Here is a 15,789-nt window from a genome sequence, read left to right on the forward strand (position 1 = left end):
ATTGAAACTAAAAGCAGCTTGGAAAATGACCTAAAAAAACTAATACATTCATTGTTAAGGGAACCACTAAAGAAATGTGTAATGGTAAAATACTTTCATAGTCTCGAAACATAATAAAATTGACCTAGTTGCACAGGTTTAAAAAATTGTATTATGTTAACTATCAAATAATTACTCCGTTTTGTGTTTAGTAAAAATTTCAAAAATATTAAGGAAAATCAGGGAAAAGATAACATTGGCCAAATATTGACCAGGAATACTGGAAGGCCAAATAATGGTATCTACTCATTATCAGAGTTAGAAGAGGTTATGAATGGGGCATACAGCATACTGATGTTCGTAAGTAAAAAGCCATCTGCCAAAGCATTGGATGCTATCCTGCTCAGTTTTTAACAACTACATATATGATTCAGAAATCTCTGGAGATTGAGGAAGATTTAAATTTAACCCTCCTCATACTGGAGTGAAGAACATTTAAAGGAATTGTAACTAATGTAGACTAACAATTAGTGATAAGGGTTCTTATGTCTTTAACACTTGCTCTAAATTATACAGTAAAACATTACATAAAAACACTGGAAGAAAAACTGACATAAAAATAAATGGCATGGAGGCCTATTTCTAATAGGTAACGCCTTATATTATTAGTTTTTGCACTTCATAGAAAATACGGATGAATGTTTGTTAGCCCCTTTTGGATGACTCTTTTTGCATTCAGGGTCCAGTCCTCATTCATCTTGATATTCCCAATATTTAACTGAGTATGTGTCCACAAGAAGGTGCTTGAATTCAACTAAGCTAAGAGAAAAAAGGAATTATATAATATATGAGTGATTGATATTACTATACAAAAACATGTATAAATACAGCAGAAGCCCTTTTAACTGGCTTCTACTTAACTAACCTATTGGATTAACTAAGAATTCTAATTTGCAAAACTCATAATTTATGTTCATCAACCAAGCACTGCTCCCAGCTACTAAATTATGGTCTAATATTCTCTCATTTCTGCTACCACTAGATAAGCTGCATGCTTACCAAGAATAATTTGTATTTCTTCCCAAATCTGTTTTTTTCCAGGTGTACTTTTTATTACTTCTTTTATTATATATACAACTAATGGAATATGAACATGGGAAGAGTTCTTTAGAAAACTATACTTAATGGTTTCAAAATACTCAAAGCAAGTTGTAAAGAAAATAAAAAGCCTTGAATCATATACAGAAAAACACAAATGTACAAGATTGGGAAGGAGAACATAACATCTATGAGGATTCTCATCTTGGATTGTTTTGCCAATATGTCTGAGTTCTCATTTTACTTACAGACAACCTGGAAATTAAAGACAGTGTATTGTGGATATAGTTTATAAAAGATAAGAAACACAGCACTTCAATCAGCAAATCCATGTTAAAAAAGCAAAACAAGGAGCATCTGCGTGGCTCAGTTGGTTAAGTGTCAGCCTCTTGGTTTCCGCGCAGGTCATGATTTCACAGTTCGTGGGTTTGAGCCCTGAAATTGGGCTCTGCGCTGACACCATGGGACCTACTTGGGATTCTCTCTCCCTCTCTCTATGCTCCTCCCCTGCTCTCTCACTCTCTCTCTCTCAAAATAAATAAATAAACTTTTTTAAAAAAGCAAAACAAAACAAAGAACAAGCAACAACCAAAATGTCACCCTAGTTTAAAATATTGGAAAATTAATGATTGTTAAATAGTGCCTCTATGTTAAGTAGAAGGCTTCTATCCAAACAAAGCACAATGTATGATACATGACGTCTATTTTTAAAACAGTTCCCCAGTACCTCTCCTTACTGGTTAAGTCAATTTCTTTCTTTGTATCCACTCTATTATGAAGGCTTGGCCATGAAGCTTTTACCTCAGGTAAAAACAGGGCATGTTCAGCTCAGAATAACACATTCACTGTGTATTTTCAAGTCCTCAATGTTCATTTGTCTTTTTTTTCCCCATGGAGGAAACTTATCTTCATACTTTGATTATGTCAACAACAACAGAATCTCAAAATTCCTATGGATCTTGTACCTAACAAGATAGAAGCCAGGACTGAAGATGTATTTATATATATAGTGTCTTTTACTTAGCAGCCTCACTGTCACTTATAGATAATCTTTTCAAAATTATTATTCGCAAGAGAAGTACCTAGAAAATTCTTTCCACTCTGGATGCCTGCTTTTTAAATCATGTAGCAATGCCTCTTGGTAAACACCCTGAAAGTTTTCCCTGTGAAAAAGGAATTGCTAGGGGTTAGCTGTAGCTGAGGAGACAGAATGGCTTGTGATGTCTAAGAAGAGCATAAACATGATAGTGTAGGGTCTGCAGGCAATGGGAGAGGGATCTGGTATTCCTCTGTGGAAGAGCTCAGAACTGGGAGCCAAGCTTTCCATGAAGCTAGGACCACCTTGATGAGGGAACAGGTAGGCTTGGGATGGTTGTCTTGACATGAAAAATTTAAGCCAAGGCCTGGATGACAAGCATTTCTGAGATCCAGAGGACGTGAAGAAACTGTGAGAACCAAAATAGAGCCAAGTTACTGAGGAAAGGGAACCACGGTGTTCTGAATGACCATAAGTTATATACCCTCATCAAGGTACTTAAGCAGTAGGTAGAGAAAGATGTGAATCCATGGCTCAGAGTGTAGTTAAGATGAGTTATGAATCATCTAGAATTTATGTGAACCCAGAAAGAGAAGAGCATGAAAAACAGAGGCCTCTTCTCCAAATCCGTGGGCACAGACAGGTATCTCTCTGTGCCTACAGTAGACTTATACCAGGAAGAGGAATCATGGAACATCCTTTGAAATGGGATCAACAACCTTGATAGTAAGTGTGAACTATGGCTTGAGTGAATATTCATCTCATAAAGAATGATCATCCCTTAGGAACTTTAAAAGTTTTTCTGAAGTTCACTTATAGAGAAGGAAACCATATGGTTTATTGTTTCCACATTTAAGTGGGAACGTACACATTTTTTAACATAAACACATATACATACAAACATATATACACATAAACCTAAGAACAGAAAATGAAAGTATCTCAGAAGAAACCATGTTGATCGCTCTTCGAGAAAGCAATATTTATTTCATTGATTCTAATGAAAAGTGACATGAATGAAAGTGTATAGTTTTCATCTTTGTTATACTTATTAAAATGATTCATGGGAAGTTTTGGAAAAAAGAAACTCTTTAGTGTATACCCTCAAAATGTTTTTAGACAGTCATAAGAATTCATGTACCAGAGTTAATTATTCTGATATATGTAAATATCAGTAGCCTAAAAACATATGGCAGCCCTAGAGCTGTGGAGAATTATTTTATGTATGAGATTAATTGTGGTCTTGTTTTCTCATTTTTTAAAACTCATGGCTGATGAATCAGACCAATGGATTTAATAAGAATAACACCATATCACAGGGAGGCATTTTATTGAAAAGTTATGTTTTTGATGAAATGTATAACATGTTGTTAATGAATCAGTCTGTCTTCACAAGAACACTAAAATACATTTTAAAGAACCAAATGTTTAGCAAGACAATAGCTCTGTCATCATTGCACAAAACAACCAATTTGACTTTTTTCTTCCCAAATATTATTTTTTCTTGATTATCTGAAAGCAATAATGGCAAATTTTATTCTAGTGTCATAGAACTTCAATGCTGAAGTTCTCAACATTGCTTTCTTTTTTCCCTAAAATTTCCCATTGTTTCCCAAAAAGAATCTCTCATACAATACTGTCAGAGAAATGCTGCAGTGAATTTGAAACCAATTCAGAAACTACAGATATGCTCTTATGTTATTTTTTTAAGTGTATTCATTTTGACAGAGAGAGAGCACAAGAAAGGGAGAAACAGAAAGAGAGGGGGAGAGAGAGAGAATCTAAAACAGGCTCAGCCCTGTCATTGCAGAGCCCGATGTGAGGCTCAAACTCACGAACTGTCAGATGATGACCTGAGGTCAAATCAAGAGTCAGATGCTCAACCAACTGAACCACGCAGGCATCCCAAGATATGCTCTTTTTTTAAAAAGAATATTTTATTTATGATCACTTTCTCTTCATAGTCTTTAATAGTGCTTGGCTATTTTCTAGAAGACAGGGAACCTTGAGTCAGTTCTACTCTATCAGCCATAAGTGAGAATTCCATATTAATTCCAGAAAAATCCAAAGGGAGTAAAGTTCTTCTAACAAAGTTAATTTTGCTAGAAGACATTGTTCTTTCACTCTTTAACATTCTCATCAATCTTTCTAGACAACAGTAGACACAATATTCTTTAGATGAAGTTTGAGTTTCTTCCCAAATACATTTTATTCCCTGATCTAAAGAGAAATAAAGGTTTACTTTTTCACTAATACCACATGTCTCAGGTAGTCATGGTTTCCCACGAGGTCACTAGAATAGCACAAAAGTGTAGCAGGTTGTATTGACTTGCTTCTCATTAAAGCTGTTAAATCCAATCATAATTTTATTTTTCCCCCCAGAAGTTACGCATTCACTTTCTACCATGTACTGGTAATTCATCCTTGAATAAAATAGAAACCATTCTGGTTCTCATGTAACTTACATTCAAATAGAGGAGAGGAACAAAAAGAAGTATACAATAAATAAATATAGTTTCTCATTTTAATATATCTTTGATGAAAATGAGGTACTGAGGCAGATATACCTGAAGGTGCGATGGGGAAACCTAATTTAGATGAGGTGGGCAGAGAAGGCATCTCTAAATAAGTGACATGTCAGGCAGGGCCTGAATGTGAAAAGAGATTAATTCCAAAACAGGAAGAGAGAGAGGAAAAAAAATAAAAGAAGGAAGGAAGGAAGGAAGGAAGGAAGGAAGGAAGGAAGGAAGGAAGGAAAATGTGAGAAAACAATGTATCTGCAATGCAGTAAGCAAGGTAGAAAGTGACACCAGAGAAGTTGGAATGTTGGTCAGTAGCCAAGACATGATAGTCATGAGAAGGGCTTGCTGTCACTGCAAAAGTGTAAGTGTGGTTCGTTTTCAAAATATCAAATGTCTAAGAGGGCAAAAAGTAATGAGTTCTTGGTGATGATTTACAAATTTCTATGATAGTATTCTAAACTATTAGAATCCTTACCATCATAAGAGTGAAAACATATGGTATCTGTCTTTCTCTGTATGGCTTATTTCACTTAGCATCACACTCTCCAGTTCCATCCACGTTGCTACAAGAGAACAAACTGAGGGTTGATGGGGGGTGGGAGGGAGAGGAGGGTAGGTGATGGGTATTGAGGAGGGCACCTTTTGGGATGAGCACTGGGTGTTGTATGGAAACCAATTTGACAATAAATTGCATATATTGAAAAAATAAATAAATAAATAAATAAATAAATAAATAAATAAATAAAACATTGTTTCAACAATAAAAAAAAATAAAATAAAATAAAACAAACAAACACAAAAAAAAGACTCCTTACCATCATAAAACACTGTCTGGCTTTGGTGCCATCCTTACCATCATCTTCTAGTAATGCAAAGATGCTAATAGTACAAGCACTGTAGAGTATTTTTTCCAGTCAATGATAGTTTTATCCAAATAGGAATAAGGATGTTCTGAGGTGCAAGAGTTTGGGCACATACCATTCAACAGATTTACTTTGGGACACACACACACACGGTCTACCTCCAAGATCTACTTACCATTCTCCTAAGTGTGGTCCATAATAGCCACAGGCCATGGGTTTTAACAACTGTTATACCCCTGTAGTTAGAATGACTGTTTCCATAATTCTTCTCCTCCTCTGTTACAAACTCTGAGTCCATGGCCCAATCTCCCACACCATTTAGGGTAAACTATCAAATCTATTTTACACTTTATTAATGATTTTTACTTTTTAAATGTTTCCACATCTCACTTTTCTGAAGCAGGAATTATTAAATTAAATTATTTCTAAGAACACTCAGAAGTAATTGTGTTAATCAGAAAGTTTTAAGTGGAATTCATTTCTGAGAAATACATTTAATTCTGGTGTGGGGCAAATCATGACAATTTCATAGACTTCTGCAAAATTTGGCATTTTATAAAATAAATGAGAAGTTTCAAGCTGTTTCTGAGAAAAATAAAACAACACCCAATAACTTCAAGGACTATAAAATCTTGCAGTTAATAAAAGTTCAACCATCCAAGGTTTTTATTATTTTTATTCTATTACCACTATAAATAATTATAAAATATAATGTGCTTTGAAAGACCTTTGTATTCATTAATTATATTTACAGTTAATAATATTTCACTAACTTTTTGTTGTTGTTGTTAGGTCAGATTACAGCATAGTAAAAGGGTGAGTGAGGTAACTCAAATTTCTAATAATGGAGACATTTAGTTTTTGGAGACATTCTCTCCTTCAAGTAAATTGCTTAATTTATTCTGCAACATACTATAAACTTTTTCAAACTCTTCGATAGAGTGACTTCAGCCAAGCTGATTTTATTTCAGATATACAGTGAAAAAAATATTCTTGAAATTACAATTAGTAATAAATTAAATAAAAACAGAGCAAATAGCATGCTGATCCCCAGCAAGCATGACTATCCTTTGCATACATTTTTTTTTTTTGTCCCACAGTCTACAGGTATGTCTAAGGAAGGTTCCAAATAAATTATGTCATGGATTCTTGTTATTCCAAAAACTGTAAGGAGGAATTATTTGTGTCAAGATGTATAACAAAACAAAATAAAATAAAACTGACAACATTAGATCCAAAGGTTGAAACTGGCAACACTCTCTTTGAGTATGGGTCCCAACAGGAAGTCAATGCGTACTGCGTGCTAGGCTTGAGTATAAGCAATTATCTTCTTGGCTAGAATCAGGATGGGCAGAGATCCAGGTATCATGGCTACATGACACTGAGAATAGAGTGACAGTTGGTGGTTGAACCAAGCAAAACTCTGATCTTTGATTCTTCATTCTGCCATGTACCAGGGGTTGAGCTAAAAGTTTAAGAAATTCCCTTTCATTTGTTAAAAGGAGTAGCCAAGTCTCTGTGGGTGGTTCTCAATCAGAAACTGGAAAACTCACTATTCACCAGAAATGCACAACCATTCTAATTATTTTATAAGATGAAGTAACATAGACAATATCATTGAACTTCTGCCCGGGGTGATCAAAAGAAAATGACAATTTGGGTCAAAGAATATAAATACGAGTGTATTTGAGACAGAGACCTCAGTTACTTAGTGATAAACTTCAAAAAGTTTCTCTTCTGGCAAGAAAGGTGCCTAGAAGCATATGTTTGTGTTTCTTCTGAAGTTGTCTTAGTTCTAAGCGGGTTGTAGTGCCCCTTTACCAGCTAAATACCCTAAAAATTATTCTTTCTGAAAAGGATTTGCTGGTAGTCATTTATACCTTACAGTAAAATAAAGTCATTGTATCTTTTCAGCCAAGGGAACACATGCTTGTATTGAAAATGCATTTAAGAATTTGTTTCCCAATTCTTACTGAAAGAAACCACAGAGAATGGAAACGAGAAAATGGAATATAAAAAGGAAATGAAAAGAAAAAAAGAATAGGGTGGGAGGGGAGGAGAAAGAGAATTCAGAGAAATAAAAACAAAAAAAAAATTTAAGCATAAAGTAAGCAATGAGTGTGATGCTATTAACTTTCATATCCTAATGCCATTTAGCTTCGCAACCACAGTTAGCATCTCAGATGCATTCTGAGACATGATAAGAGATATCCTTACCCTGAATTTCCTTGTAGCCATGGGACCCCTCACCATCAAAAGGTATTATGCTAAGTGAAATGAGTCAGTCAGAAAAAGACAAATACTATATGAGGTATACAAATACCCTGAATTTCCTTGTAGCCATGGGACCCCTCACCATCAGCAAAAGGTATTATGCTAAGTGAAATGAGTCATTCAGAAAAAGACAAATACTATATTATGCCACTTATACACGGAATCTAAAAAACAAATAAAACCTGGAAATAGATCCATAAATAAAGAGACAAACTGGTGGTTGCCAGAGGGGGGCAGTGGGAAATGGGTTAAGTAGTTGGAGAGGATTAAGAGGTACAAACTTCCAGTTGTAAAATGAAAAATCACGGAGATGAAAAGTACAGTACAAGGTATATAGTCAAAATTATTATAATAACATTGTATGATGACAGACTTGACTACACTTAATGTGGCAAGCATTTCACTATGTATAGAATTGTCAAATCTTGATGGTGTACACCTGAAACATCGTTAACTAGGCTTCCATAAAAAATAAAAAAAATAAAAACAGATAAAATGAATTTTCATAACTCAATATAACTAAAATATCATTTTAGTATATATTCATATAAAATTAATGAGAAAAAAGGTATGGAATTAGAGGCACAGTTGATGATATTCAGGTAGCAAGGAAACCAACTCCTATTTTCTCTGCTTCCCAGTGCATTTTTGTGAATCAAGAGTCCAGTTCCTAAACAATAGATTTAGAGGAATATTTACCTAATCTGGTTTAATCACCAGAAAAATAGAAGGGAAAATCCTTTTTAGTTCAAGAGATCATTGGAATTAGTTGCTAGGTTGGATCTCATTCTGATAAATGAACCCATAATCCTCCAGTCCTGTGCCAAGCTTAGGCAGTAATGGGGGTAGAATAATGTGCAAATGGGATTGATCATTCAATCGGCACAAGCTATTATTAATTATAATAACGTATAGATTGTTCTTTATTTCATTGCATAAAAACTGCAGTGTCATTAACAGGCAATTATACCAAAAAACAAAAACAAAAACAAAAAAAGACCCCACCACCATTTAGTTTTACTATTCTGCAGTCAGTAATTATGAATATAATTATAAAGGAAACATTAATTTGACCAAATATGTAAATATATTGAACATATATATAAATTACATATTTAATATATTTATTATATTTAATACTACATTCTGTTGAAAATAACTGTTGAAAGCAGTTAATATATTATTTTTAGAAATATAAATGAATATAATCTGGGCACTACATGCTTGATGGACATTTTGCACTACACAGAAATGTTTCTAGTATTTAATTCTTACAACAGCTCTATGAAGTCTGTGCAGACATTATCCTCATTTTACAGATGAGGACACCAATGTACAGAAAGTTTAAATGATTTTCCTAGGCCTACACAACTAGATATTGGATGAGTTGAAATTTAAGCTAATCTGCTTAGCTGGTTAGGAATAAAATGGTGTTTATATGGGCCTAATAAAATGTCAATAAAATGCAAAAAAGTTATAGTAAAAGAGGAAAACTCCATGTATCAAAGACATTTCTACTTAAGCATCACCCAAAATTGAAATGAATTTCTCCTTTCCCCTTTGGCTTCTGCTGAGTTTACTGCACTACTAAATAGGAACAACAACAAACTGATAAATGTGTACAATACATTTCAAAGATCAGTGAAATAATACCTACTTCTTTTTTTTTTTTTCCAGGAATTTCTCAAGAATTTGATAGGCTTGATATCTTCACCTCTCACACAGGGAAAGAGGTGGCGGGAAAATGAGTATTTTCTTATTGCAAGCAAAAGTAGAAAGTGTCCTGGGCTTGAAATTAAAACATATGGCTTCCAATAGCCTTGTGTGCCTGATTTTAAAACTTCAGCCAGTACAAAAAAAATAATAATAAAATAAAATAAAGTACATTTTTACTCTTCGGGTCTCAGAAGTGGGCATTTTCAGCAAGTTTATGCCAGATTTAGGGACTGATTGAAATAACATGTAAAACTTCTGGTAACAGAGCTTATGTTCAATAAATGCTCCTTAATGCTGATTTCTACCATAGGATTCTATTCACTAAGAAAGGACTGTTTAGGAGTAGAGAAAATTACCTCAAGGGTGAGAGATAATCTTCCAAGGAAGATCATTTCCCAAAAGCAGAATTTGTCAGAAAGAAAGAGATTTGTAACCCATTGCTCACAAGATAAAGTCAGTGTTTAATTTTTATTTTCTCTGAAAATTTGTGAAGTCTCCTATTTTTAATTTTTTAAAGAATTCCTTAGGTTGTAGGAACTGTATGGAAATCTATTTGTTACCAGATCATACAACTATACAACCCTATTTTGGTTACGAGATAATAGCACTTCAAACTTGACAATTATCACACTACTTAATTCTCACTATTAACTTGTGAGCTCATTATTATTATCCCAACTTCCATAGTTTAAAAAGCTGAGATTCAGAAAGAAAAATCACTTTTGCACATCAAATTCTATCTTCTTTCACTATACGTGGAATTCTGAAGGCCATACCACAGAAACCTTTCTGGTTAATTTAGATGAAACATGATTTATTAGGAAAATTTTAGGAGTCTTCCAGGACTTCTAGAATGTTGGCAATCTAGGACAGTGACTGTAACACTATAAATGACACCTAAAAATCGGTCTGCCACCCCCTGCGTAAAAGTAAGCCAGGAAAGCTTGTGTTTGGACATTTTCACTGCAGTAGTAGAGGGGAGACTCTGCTTTGCAGCCTAGTCTGTGGAAGTCTAGTTTGAGGACTGGTTGATGCCCATTCTGGGTCAGATGGTGCTGGAGCAGAACACAGAGGGTGTGAAGTGGACACCTTCCAAGATGATTGCCCAGCTGGGCAAGGAGATCAACAACCCAGAATCCGTGTATGGGCCCAGAAGAACCACATCCCCGTGTTGAGCCCAGTGCTTACAGATGGCTCTCTGGGTGACATGATCTACTTCCATTCCTACAAGAAGCCAGGCCTGGTTCTGGACATCATTGAGGACCCGAGGCTCATCAACACACAGGCCATCTTTGCCAAGCGCACCATCATGATCATCCTGGGCGTGAGTGTGGTCAAGCACCACATCACCAACGCCAACCTCATGTGGAATGGGCCGACTATGATGTCTACATTAACTCGGCCCAGGAATTTGATGGCTCCGATTCTGGTGCCAGGCCAGACGAAGCGGTTTCCTGGGGCAAGATCTGGGTGGACACACAGCCTGTCAAAGTCTATGCCCATGACTCCCTGGTCTTCTCCCTACTTGTGGCTGAAACCTTCGCCCAGAATAAAGATGCCTTCATGCCTGAGAAGAATGAGGACTGAATGGCTACAGCACCAGCGAAGCCTCCCCTCCTCTATTTATTAGCGTGCACACCCAGTCCTCCCCTTGCTCCTTGGTCAGCAGCAGGTCTACGATAAATGGTCTCTGTGAGCTTGGAAAAAAAAAAAAAAAGTCCTTCCTAGTGCTAAGTCTAAGAAGGAAGGTGAGATGCTGGCTGTCCAAAAAGGTTAAGACTCCCATATTTCCTGTTTAAAACTGAAGAGTATGTACTCCTAGGTCCATTCCAACTCTGACCTCCTGTTATTCCTCCCATCCAAGTACTAATCAGGCCCGACCCTGCTTAGCTTCTGAGATCAGATAAGATCGGGCATGTTCAGGGTGGTTAGATGACCACCTGTTATTCCTATTTAGCCTGAGGCTTAGTTTACTTACTCTTTGATACTCACACTTGGATCTATAAAACTTTACTCTCCAGCAAGAAATTAGTATCCAGTGGTGAAAGTGACCTTTTAGGCCTTTTTTTTTAATTGAAATATAGCTGACACACAATGTTACATTAGTCTCAGGAGTATAACATAGTGATTCAACATCTCCATATGTTATGCTGTGCTCACCACATGTGTAGCTACCATCTGTCACCATACAACCCTGTTATAATACCATTGACTATATTCCCTATGCAATGCCTTTTATCTCTGTGGCTTATTCATTAAATGACTGGAAGCCCATACCTCCCAGTCCCCTTCACCCATTTTGTCCACCCCCCATCTCCTTCCCTCTGATAACCATCAGTTTGTTCTCTGTATTTATGGGTCTGTTCCTGCTTTGTTTGTTCATTTGCTTTGTTTTTTAGATTCCATACATAAGTGAAATCATATAGTATCTGTCCTTCTCTGACTTATTTCTCTTAGCATAATACCCTGTAGGTCCACCCATGTTATCACAAATGGCAAGATCTCATTCTTTTCTATGGCTGAGTAATATTCAATTGCAGATGATATAGATATAGATACAGATATAGATATATAGATACACATACATACATACCACATCTTCATTACCCATTCATCTATCAGTGGACACTGAGTTTGCTTCTATTTCTTGGCTAATTTAAGTAATGCTGCAGTAAACAAACAAATGCATACATCTTTCTGGACCAGCGTTTTTGTTTTCTTTGGGTAAATACTCAGTAATGGAATTAGTGAATCATACGATATTTCTAGTTTAATTTTTTGAGGAACCTCCATACTTTTTCCACAGTGGCTGCACCCCACTAACAGTGTAAGAGGGCTCCCTTTTCTCTACATCTTCACCAACATTTGTTATTTCTTGTCTTTTTGAAGAGAGCCATTCTAATTCTGAGAGGTGTGAAGTGACTGATACCTCACTGTGGTTTTGATGTGCATTTCCAAGCCTTTGTTTTCATTATGCTAAAGTTCCTCCTAACAATTTCACATGTCCAAGAAAGCTGGCTGCCATTTTTCAGCATCAGAAACATTTCCTCCTCTTTCCAATACCACCTACAGTAATGGTCTCTGACCATTACTATATAGTAAATATTTACTGAAAATGACAGGAAGGTTTTTAGTCAAACAAAACATGGATGTGAGAGTCATTATTAAATATTGAGCTCATCTTTTGGAAAATGTCTGGAACTTGTAGTCAGTCACTCAATAAGTATTTGTTGACTAAATTAATGACTATGTTGATTCAACCGTGGGACAAAATTGAACACAGAACAGAGGACCAATTCCTATATGAGTGACAGGGAAAAAATTCTTTACCACAGATAGTCTCTGCTGCTTCCTAAAAGGACATACCTTTTATATTTCTGAATAAAAGGAGAACCAGAATCCTTACTGATGAAGCCAAGAGAGATTATTTGTTTGAGATAAGAACAGGAGTGCGTGTGTGTGTGTGTGTGTGTGTGTGTGTGTGTATAGAGAGATGAGAGGGTAATGAAAGTGGAAAACAGGTTGACTGACTGAAAAGGCTGCAGAGAAAGGGAAAAAAAGGACTGTTTGCAGTGATGGGAGATAAAATAGAGAGGAAATTGGAAGGAAATTTGGATGCATTTATAAAATTTGGCCACGTGGTATCTGATATAGACTGTTTTTCATGGGTCTTCATGAAATAGTAAAAATATCAATTTTTCTTTAATATAATGTAGAGTTGGTTGTTCCTAGGATATGTCAAAATGCTGAGCTTTGCTTCTCCAAAGGTGGTGAGCAAGGAACTTGTCACATCCTGCTTAAAGATGCTAACAGTGCTATTTGCTCCAGGCAATCCCATGGATGCCAAGCTCATGTGCCTTTTATATCAGCTTTTTTTTTTATTTTTAACATTCTTCAACTGAGAAATAAAATCAGCCTGCTCCCCAGGCTCTCTCCACCCTACCACACACACACACACACACACACACACACACATCTCAGTGCACCATAATACTAAACCACCATATTACTAGACACAACAGGCTAGTCAGAGAACACAATTAGTTTTCATATAAAATGTGCTGGATGTCCAAGAAGCTTCAAATAAAATGAGGTGATGTGGGAGAAACTCATCCAAAGGGAGTGTTGGTTTTGAGGTTTGCACTTATATTTTAATTTTTTGTATATGTGTCAAAACTTGAGCTATTTGATTTAAGTCAAATAATGTTTTGCTGAAGAGATAAGCAATTCACACACTTGGAAAATAAAATCTGTAGTGAAAAGAGAATTTTAGTAAATTATTAAGAATACTACATTTAAGTATGTGTAAATCAGCAGTTTAAAGACATGTTAATAGGACAATATAATAAATTCAAATCAAGTCCACTTGCCATATTTGCTAGACAACGGTCAATTTGGTTCAACATTCCAAATTTTTAAACAGTTAAAATGGGATGCATGGCAGTTATTTCAGAACAGAGCTAAGGATAATGACTTTTAAAGAGCAGATTTACTGGATAATCTATGAGATCTTCACTCTAATTCACAAATGGGCAGGTAAATTTCTGCATATAAGCTATAACTTTCAAGAAAGAATTCTTTGAGTGATATTGTTAGCTTTGTCATCATTTATGTGAACTTAAATAAAATCAGATTTTTTTTGAAAAATATATTGCAGTTCAGATCTCCCACTAATTCAGATTTGCCCTGCAGTCTTCATAATTAGCTCAATTAATGGCATTGCCATTTCTTTTACCTATGCATTCATCACAAAATTTAACTACTGTTATTGTTCATAGAACTATGTATTTTGGCTAAGCATTGATGCTACACAAACCACTGAAACTGAAAGCTTTCCTCCTCAATTCACTAGAGAGCCGGGTAGGTGGATATGCAAACACTGAACAGATGATTTTAAAAATGGCAAATATTAATTCAATAGCTTCTACGTGCCTGACACCCTTATAGGTACTGGTAATCTAACAGTTCATAAAGTACAAATGTTCCACTGTCATCTACTTATATCAAAGAAGGCTTGCAAGTACTAGAATATAGACATATGCAATACATTATTAAGAAAATGAAAATGTTCTGCTTTCTGTGTAGAGTATTATTGATATCCTAAATGAAAGTCTTCAACAACTTCAGTTATTGCTATAGTATTCCAAAAGATATTGTTCAATGGAACAGAAGAGATGCCACTGGGGAATCAGAACTCACCTTTGACATTAACTTAGTTTGTGCATTTAGGTAGGTAATTTAACATATCTGGTCAGATTTTAATCATCAATTTTCTCTGTAAAGTGAGAGTATTGATTATATATTATTTAAGATCTTTCTAACACCAAAACTCAGGGATGTTTGTTGGGACTACTTCAAACAGTAAGGGAGGAAAGGGGGGGCAATGGGTAATAGTAAAAGACATATTTCCTGAGGAACAATGTTAATCAAGTAAAGATGGGCGTGGGGCGCCTGGGTGGCGCAGTCGGTTAAGCGTCCGACTTCAGCCAGGTCACGATCTCGCGGTCCGTGAGTTCGAGCCCCGCGTCAGGCTCTGGGCTGATGGCTCGGAGCCTGGAGCCTGTTTCCGATTCTGTGTCTCCCTCTCTCTCTGCCCCTCCCCCGTTCATGCTCTGTCTCTCTCTGTCCCCAAAATAAATAAATAAAAATAAATAAATAAATAAATAAAAAAGTAAAGATGGGCGCTGAGGTAGTCACTATGGCTATTTACCAAGTATTTCTGGTGTTTTTCATTCTGGAAGTATGGTCAGATTGCACTTGAAGTTGGGCCTGCAGGGGACCTAAGTAAAGACAATGAGAAGCAGAGACTCCAGCTGACCTGAAATGGACATAGGGCCTGAGAAAGATTCTGTTGTTTTGGGTCAGTGAGATTTGGGGCGTTTGTTAGCACAGCATAAACATACCCACGTTGAATGATCTGGGGACTATGTTAGCAAAATGAATTACCAATAGATCCCTTGTCTTCTCTCTCCTTTGTATGTAAAGTTCAAAAGGTTGACTCCTACTAGTTTATGGCTATTACAAAAAAAGAGAGAGAGGGTTATTTGATCTTACTATATATACAACTTGCTAGAGACTTAGAAAACTTTTCAAACTGAAAATTGAATGTTGTTTTATCCTTCATTCTTAAACTGAATCTGGTCTACTGGGGCACATTTCATGAGTAGTATTTAAAGATGTACTCCACAAAGGTCCAGCACACATTGTAAAAACTCAGCAGAAACTTATGTTAGATGCTGGACCCAGAACCCCTGTTTTGATCCCCCTCTTATTGCCATGAAGACTGCATTGCCCCTTTATA

At 35.9% G+C, this 15,789-nt stretch overlaps 1 pseudogene; it reads left to right on the forward strand.

Annotated features, from left to right (window-relative positions):
* Positions 1-10,485: 10,485 nt before the first annotated feature.
* Positions 10,486-11,119, forward strand: LOC131509858 (deoxyhypusine synthase-like; annotated as a pseudogene).
* Positions 11,120-15,789: the final 4,670 nt, after the last annotated feature.

The sequence above is a fragment of the Neofelis nebulosa genome, chromosome 4, assembly GCF_028018385.1.
Source record: "Neofelis nebulosa isolate mNeoNeb1 chromosome 4, mNeoNeb1.pri, whole genome shotgun sequence".
In the NCBI taxonomy this organism is placed as follows: domain Eukaryota; kingdom Metazoa; phylum Chordata; class Mammalia; order Carnivora; family Felidae; genus Neofelis; species Neofelis nebulosa.